Raw genomic sequence first — 9,539 nt, forward strand, 5'->3', positions numbered from 1 at the left:
GGGGTGCAATTCATCTCGTGTGATGTAGTGGCCGAACAATTGAGACCGTTATGATTGTTATGGTTTGTTGTAGCAAAGGGATGCTTCAGAGGGAACGTTTTGCCTTTTTACCATTTTATATGGTTTGTCCTGTTTGCGATTGTCTGCGACACATGGTAAACTATTAACACATGCTTAATCCCTCGTTATCGTGGTTTTAAGTACATATGAAATCCATTTCATTTATAAACAAATCCAAGTGAGGTCATTCTTAGGCACTTCAAAAAGTCAAACTTAAAAGTTACCGACCAATTGATTTCAGGAAACTTTTTGATCAAGTATGACGAAAACAATTAACCCATTAACTTATTTTGTTACAATAAATCTGAATGTGGCCATTTCTACAAAGTGACTAACCAAGTCATACATTATTGTACGAACAAATACAATTGTAATGTAGCCATAAATAATGACACACAGAAATATTAGAAACATTTAAAGAAGCAATTGGGAATAGTTTCAAAGTTGTTCTGTAAGTATTGGAGTTTGTAGACTACGTAAGATACCGATAGAGAGTCATCCATTTCATAAGCTGTGCCAATGACAGGTCACCTGAAAGCATGCCAATGGCAATGTAAGTTGCCAAACTGATTAGAATCCAGGGCAACCAAAATTGGATAATTCAAATTTTATAATCTTAGACCTCCAGTTTGAAAGCGGAATTCTGCTACCGCCTTTTATTGGCTTTTCAGTTTTTCTTAGTTTCTCACCTTTTTTTATTAATGGACTACCTGAACAATCCACATCTGGTTCATTTTTACGGTTCACCGCTGGATTTGTCTTCATATTCTCGCAGGAGCAGTACTTGACTATTTTGTCAACTGTTTTCTAGTTCAGGAATCATGTAATCTGTTTCTTTGTACCCTGGTTCGTCCTGAAAATATTTGAGATTCCTCATTTCGGATTCCGTTCAATAAAACAACATTTTTTCAGCCAGACAACCCAAAGACTACTGTCACTCAAAGCCACAAAAAATTATTGTGAAGGTAAATGTACACGAACCATGTCAATGTTATAACATACGTATTTACTGCATTGGTTATCCTTAGCATGCTAGAGTCCTGCAATGTTCCTGACTGTATTATCTAGAGATGTCCAATTACAGCATACATCAGAATATTCAAAACATAGCCATTAATAGTATATTGCATGCATTGTTGATGTCATAGTTTTCATGTGAACACGCAAGTCAAGACGTGTACTTGAAAAAAACATCTATCGTCTTTAACATTAACAGTTACTTGTATAATAATTTCGTATAAGCCAAATACAAGTCAAAAGATAATGAAACCATACATGCTCCTGCGCACTACTGGTTTTGAATTCATACAGATTATGTAGTAGTTCTGTTCTCTTCAAAAGCAGCTACTTGGAGTCACCATGGTTGACATACATGCTATTCCTAGCACTCCATGTCAAAAAAAACATTAACAAATCTGCGCAGCCAATACTATTTTTGGCGCTAGACATCGCGCGAATTGAGAGTTTCAAGAAATAGAATGCTCTTGTTATTTATACAAATTATACAATTTTTCACTTCATAAAATTATGACCATAAATGCATGTGACCTGTAACAATCAATTTCTTGTTTCTTCACATGTTACTAGTTCTTCAGAAAATTCAATATTACTAGTCACCCAGATTTTATAACGCTTGTACATGAAACAGGGTATATATGCATGCACAAGCATTAATGGCAGTATATTGTGGATATTGATGCACTTTTACTTTCAAATCCCTGAATGTAGTGAACATGTAAAAGCTCTTCTGCATTTCAAAAAGTTGCTATGGTATGAACTACAAATTGCTGCTTTCCCTAATTCAGGTCACAGGTATGCTGTCTGTTTTCTATAAATAGAACCAAAACTAAAATATACCAAGCGCCATTAAAGCTGGCGGCGGTGACACTGTAAAAGAAGACTTCACGTCAACAAATAATCTTCATTTAAAAAAATAGACTAACAACAGAAAGTAAAAATACATATGCAGTGGGGATTGAAACAAATAGCTTGGTCTTTCTAGGGTTTATTTACAAGCAGAAGCATATGACTTGTATTGCAAAATAGGTCTACTTTAGAACAAGACGTTGTGAATAGTGTATAGTTCTAGGGGTACAATGAAGCGGCAAATTACAACTTTAATCAAGAGTATAGTAATTGCATATAAGTTAATGTATTGTGTTAAGTCATATTCTAAACTAATCATAGGTACACATGATTTTGTTTGTACTGCTGGCATGATCAGATCCAGCGTTTCGCCCACACCATATGAATACTAATGGGTATTACAGTTAGTGCCAATCTCAGACTGTTGCACCATAAAGCAACATTCATGTACTCATTATATGAGGTGGATTTTGGGTTGCATTTAATGCATGGAGACTGTGATTCCGTCCATGCGCTGAACTATACCCAACTATCTCATTTGCCTGCTAAATGAAAATTTTGGCGCGCGAGGATGAGGGGGGAGGTGGATGAACTGATTTTTCAATTGTAAATAATACTAAGCCGATTCTAAAACAATACTGTTCTAAAATGTGGTCGATTGCAAATTAAGGTAGATTGCGTATTCGGACTCTTCCAATTTCCAATACGTTTCTGGTCTACTGCGTGTGAGTAGAGTTATAACAGGAATGCCGATCATGTCAATATCAAATATTGGAAAATGTTAGGTTATGTGTCTCTCCGTACTAAAATTTGTATGATGAGCCCAGTTGTTTATTATTGATTTTGTACGAGAATGGTTGAAGTTTATCGAGGAAAGTTTGAGCAAATGTCTTAAGTCTTTCACTTTCGAGGCGCATACTACCTTGAGGATTCACCTAAAAATATGTTTATTGAGGTCAGCGAATGCTGACTGTGTGTCTACCGGTGATGGTGTTTCCCCCATAGTGAAGTTTATCAGCGTTTGAGTATTGGAGAACGGATTTGCATGTGTTGAATGGCTTCTTACTGTCAAGCTATTAATGGCTTAATGCGTCCGTATCAAAGTTAGCATTATTCTGAAGTACAATAGCGAAGGCCTGAAATCATACTAGACCGAATGCTTTGCTTCAGTGTTGTTTCCTATTTAAAAGAAAAGAATCATTACTGCTTGCATTCTGTTTTGACTTATACAACTTGCAATATATATCTCCATTGTGAAATTTGCACTAAAAACTGATGTTATTATTTTCTATAAATAATTAGCAGTAAATCAGAGGCATTGTTGAACAGAAATCGTTTTAAAAAAATCAATTAAAAATCTGAAGTTATTGTCCTGGTAGAATCACAGTAACTCTACAGACATCTATACTGTAATTCAGGAATGAATCAGGCAGCACACAAACATATATATAAAATGGTGATAACGACACATTCAACAACAAACAAAACAACAACTCCAAACCTAAAATGACGGGCTTAGAGGGCACTGTTGGCGCCCTCAACGAAAGATTTAACCATTTTTAGCTCAAGTGTTCATACATGTGAGCTAATGTCGCAGCGGTCTGACTGTCTGTGTGTCTGTCTATCTGTCTGTCTGTTCGATATCACAAAAAACGGCTCATCAGATCAGAATCAAATCTGGTACATAAATTCAGAACTGATTAGTTTTTTGCGGGCGTGGCCTGCTTACTCTTTGCTCATTTGCATGATTAGTTATTTTAGAAAAAATGGACATACATTGAGAACGACTGCACACAATCTGATGAGATTTGCTACAAATGTTGATCACACCAAGATATACCAGCTTTGAAAGATATTAAGTGGAGACATAAAAGATAATGGCTAATTTGGATATTTAATGAACTTTCCCAATTAGGGATATATATCTGAATTGACTCCATCAAAATTGATGAAACTTGGTAAATATACTGAAGATACTATGATTTCACAGTATTGAAAGTTATTAAGCATTTTTGCTTCATCCAACAGCTAATTTCCATATTTAATGAACTTTTCAATTGGGGACATATTTGAATTGACTTGACCAAAATTGATGGAACTTGCTATGACATTAAATATACTATGATATAACATTTATTGAAAGTCATTAAGCATTTTACTTAAGCCAATTCCTTGTTTGCATATTTAATAAACTTTCCTAATTAGATGTATATATCTGAATTAACTCGACCAAAATTGATGAAACTTGCTATGTACGTTGAAAATACTAGGATATAACATTACTGAAAATCATTGAGCAGTTTTACTTCAGCCAATTTCTTATTTGCATATTTAATGAAATTTCCTAATTAGGGGATATATATCTAAATTGAATTGACCAAAGTTGATGAATGTTGGTACATGTAGTGAAGATGCTATAAAACAACATTATTGAAAGTCATTAAGCTTTTTTACTTCAGCCAGTTCCTAATTTGCATGTTTAATGAACTTTCCTAATTAAGGATATTTATCTGTATTGACTAGACCAAATTTGATGAAACTTACTTTGTACATTAAAGATACAATGAAACAACACTATTGAAAGTCATTTAACATTTTTACTTCAGCCAATTCCAAATTGCATATTTAACGAACTTTCTAATTGGGGATAATACTTGGATTTATTTGGTCAAAGTTAGCAAAACATTCTATGTGCATTGGTGATATACACCAGGTTATACCAATATTGAAAGTCATTTCGCATTTTCATGTCAGCTAATTTATAATTTGCATATCTAATGAGCTTTCACAGTTTGGCATGTATAGCTTGAAGGACTTGACCAAAGGCAATTACACTTGCTATATAAAGTGGTGATACAATGACAGCAGTCAAAGAAATTAATTATTTTATTTCAGCTAATTACATATTTGAATACTTAATGACCTTTAGAATTAATCTGTGGTGAATATTTTTCATTATGTTGATCATAACACTTTCAATGAAGTTGCAAACATGTGGCAAAGGTTCAAATTTACACATAACTGCAATATATAATGAAACACGTGAGCATTTTCAGTTCATATCTGGTGACATGTTGCATCAATAAACCTTTTCGAGCCTTTATTGACGTCTGAGTATGACATGTTACACATCTTGCTGGTATATGTGAATTTCGTGTACTTGTTGTATACTTTCTGATCTACTTTATCTTTTATTTACTTTTTCTCGAACGACCGAGTTACCCATCAAGTACTTTTCATCCGGTCCGCAAAAATTGCATTTCTGTACACAAGAAATGATCACAAACTTCAAATTTTACTTAATTTATGCATTTTAAATGAACATCAAACTTAATTTTGTAATGACAGTGTTTTACTTGATTTATGAAAATGCAATTACTACTGCTGTTTTCCATTGCGAATGCATCTAAATATGACTGGCCAATGCGTGTTAGTTCTTCAAATTACTGGTCGCGATAAAACTCCTCCCAGTTTAAAAATCTAGCAACAAGTTTATGATAAAATTCTTTGAAAAAACTCCACGCATGGGTAACAGTGAGACGGCTTTTGATTTCGATACTACATTTATAGAAATAAATTTCGAGTAAAACATTTTGAGTTTATGTAGACAAAACGGTAATTTTAGCTTGCATTACGCCCTCTTATTCTTGACAAGCGGAATCGAAAGACATACATCTACACAGGTTATTAAGGTCATAATAAGCCAAGGAAAATCAAATGACTCTGACTTCAACTATAACTTCTTAACAGCCGACAAAATGGGATTGTTGTATACTATTTCAAGAACGATGCATGAATTAGAATACTTCACTGAATCCTGGTTCAAGTGTGACAAAGGGCATTGTACCGTTAAATCAATTTATAAAACGTTCGAGTGTAACCTGATTTAGACGATGGCAGGGCACGGTTGAGTTTAAACTAGTCATTGACAATGACATAGTCCCCACTTGTAATAGGAGTATTAGTCTTGATGGGGCAGGGAAATGTGGTCATTAAGAAGTATCACAGGAGTGTATATGTTGAGATCTATGGGCACATAGGTCTATGTCGTTGTTCCCAATTTGAAACACATGAGGCATGTCTAAGTTATGGTTCTAAATCGGGAAAAAAGATCAGACCTCTAGCTGTATTGGCCAGCAAAGAAATACATATGCGCATAATAAATGAGGTACAAGATGTGACATCTTAAGGTCTAATATCCTATCAAAATTGGAGGGTATAGAACTTGTGGTTACTGAGTTACGCATATATATGTATAATCAAGGTCAAAGGTCATCGAGGTCACGTGACATTTTGAAAAAAAATTGTATTGCTAATTAATCCCTATATGCCAAAAATCAGACCTCTAGCTCTATTCGCTTGCCCAGAATTAGATATGTGCATAACTAATGAGGTAAAGCGTGTGTTGTCATAAGGTCTCCCATCCTACTAAATATAAAGGACATAGCACTTGTGGTTACTTATTTATTGACATACACGTATATTTTAGTAAAAGGTCTTCAAGGTCACATGACATTTTTGTCAAAAAATGTTGATCCTATAGTTATCCCTATAAGCCAAAAATCAGAATCCAGCTCTATTGGCTTGCTCAGAATTAGATATGTGCATAATTGAAGAGGGACAATATGTGGCGTCATAAGGTGTCCCATCATACCATATATGAAGGGTGTAGCACTTGTGGTTACTGAGTTATGGACAAATATGTATATTTGAGGTCAAAGGTCACCGAGGTCACGTGACATTTTGTCAAAAAAATTCTATTGCTAAGTTATCCCTATATACCAAAAATCAGACCTCTAGCTCTATTGGCTCGCTCAAAATTAGATATGCGCATAATTAATAAGGTACAATATGTGGCGTCATAAGGTCACGTGACATTTTGTCAAAATATCTGTGATATCTGTGTGAACGGATGGACATGACCCAATTTATAAGCCCCCTAGACTTCATCCATGGGGACTAAAAACTGTGTCACTGCATCCTTTTTGCAATATGAATACGATGGGAAACTAAATTTATATTTTCTTGGCCTTATACAGTTTATGGAGAACTGCCTTATACATGGGAGTCTATGGAGGTGTAAACTAAAAAGTCCTCTAACACGGCCAAATTTGATCGCATTGTGAAACAAATCGACGTGCATCTGTATGGGGTAGGGTACTATCCTTGCGCAAAGTTTGAAAGAAATTGACCAGGGCATGTCTGAGATATCTGCGTGAACGGACGGACGCACGGACGGACGGACGCACGGACATGACCAAACCTATAAGTCCCCCCGGACGGTGTCCGTGGGGACTAAAAAACATGTTGCTTCGATAGTGACCCACTTTCAGAGTGCAGTGACATCTACTCCCGCATCGACCTCGATCTAGTGTCTAAATGAATCCTTGAAGCATATCGGTCAATCAATAAATCCATCTTAACTCCAATTGGGGAATAGAAAACTAAGGCCTCGTAATATCAGTTTTGAACCTGTTCGTTTTCCAGATCAACTAACCTTTATCACAGTTTCCTGTCATTTGCTTTCCGGAAAGTTGTAACACTAGACTTAAAAATTTGGACTAATATTACGGGTGCATATTCAATCAGCACACTAGCTTTGCTCTTGGAACCTCGTCGACAGATCTACAAACATGATGGTCAGTTCGGTGCACTGGTCTGTAGATAACCGTCGACAAACATGTTGAAGTGTGGATTTAAGCCGCCCTGTCCGCTGCATTGCCTGGCTCAAATGCCATGAACATATCGATTTGGCACCAATGACTTCACTCAATCAACAAAATCAAAGTTTCAGTCTATCAATAATCAAGTTGACCTATTCACAGCAAACAGAAAATCAAAAACCAAAACCACCACGGTAGTTCTGCTAGTTGAGAAAGCCTGATACACAGCTGGCCACGCACACATGGTACCTATAATAGTTTTCTTGAAGCAAGATTTGTGTTCTCAAAGTTTGTTTATGCAGTTATTTTTTCAGTAGGAAACGCACATAGCCTATGCATCGGCATGTTTATTAATCATTTAGAATCAGCGGCATCTTTTACTGTTGTCTACCAATCTTAGTCGCTGCATATGTAGAGCTATGATATTTGTTTATATATTGCCGGATGTACGTACTACCTAAAACCTCATTGAAAATATTCCAACGACTCCAATACGTTTGAACAAGGCCATTGCGCTGGAGTTGTTAAATCACAATGCCGGACAATAGGCTACTCGTGGAATACACTTACAGTATAAATACGACTTTGGAAACCAGTCAAGTGTATTTCTACAAAAAGTACTCAAATGTGTCCATAGTTTCATTTTAATAAGAGTTCATGCAAGAATAAGGTTCCATTCTGGCTGAATTCCAACTTCCATGTTATGTTCAGTTTTTAATTCTCATTTTATTGAAAAGTGTTTTAAATGTCACAATACCAGTCTCGCCGTTGCTCAACAAACACTTAAGCTCAAAGCAAACCAAATCAATCACTCCGAAAGGCACTGCACCATGAATTTACACAGCCGAGGTAAAGGCGACAAAATGAAAGCTCATTTTACAGCCCGTTTGGGGAGACATAAAAGGAATTTTCGCGTCATGAGTTCGGTATAGGATGTTAGTGACAAGTATGCGAGGAAAGTATTTTAACATACGCAACGGTAATGAATTTTATTACTTTCGCTTGTCCATGCAAATTAGGGTGCATGACCTTTTCTGTTAAATATTGAGTCAAAACCTGATAAGATAATAATAATACGGGTCAACAAAACTCTGTCAACGATACTATACACGCTTGTTTATACACGAGCACCGTTTAGTTCTAATGGTGAACTGCGCGAAATGAGTTGAAACTCGAATAGCGGATAGTCTACTTCAATGATTTTTCGCGCTGCAGTTTTTTTATGAATATATCCATTCAAATGCAGGAATATTAGCTAATATTTGACTCTGTGACTGATATCTCACATAAAAGATATTATTTGAAAAAGTAAAAATACATTTTAAAAAATGGAAGATTTGAATCGTAAGTTATATCATTTCTTGTTATGGACAATGCTTCGATTTCGCCAGTCCCGTAAAGGTTTACTGTACTTGAATATTTTTACAGTATTATTAGAGAAGTTGCATAGCTATTAGAAAACTCTCGACCTTTCCTGTTTGTGTTTTTTGTAGGACTCTAGTCATCAAATTGTACATACATTCACGCGAAACACAATCGCATTTGATGGTTTGTTCAGTATCAAAGGGTCAAACGTTGCTTAAAGCCTGATAAGGACCCAGCAACCTTACACTTTACGAGGAGTGAACAAGCCGACCTCACATGGTGATTACAATATCTCCATCTGACAACGATAAGAGGGAGGGCGGGGTTTAGAATGCCAATCCCTGGGCTTTTGGCGAAAACACTTGATGCGGTGTCAGATAAACACACTTATGGCAGTACATAGAAAATAAACCGATAAATGGGTGCAACTGAGTGCGTTTGTACACCACCCTGAGGCTCTTATCTAGGTATTCAATGATTAATAACACATTACGTGTGATTTCCTATCGAAATTCAGTCCAGAATTAATTAGAAAGACAGGCAGAAGATACAATTGCTCGAACGACTCAATCCAGCACATTTACA

The sequence above is a fragment of the Ptychodera flava genome, chromosome 17 (assembly GCF_041260155.1).
Source record: "Ptychodera flava strain L36383 chromosome 17, AS_Pfla_20210202, whole genome shotgun sequence".
Taxonomy (NCBI): Eukaryota; Metazoa; Hemichordata; class Enteropneusta; family Ptychoderidae; genus Ptychodera; species Ptychodera flava.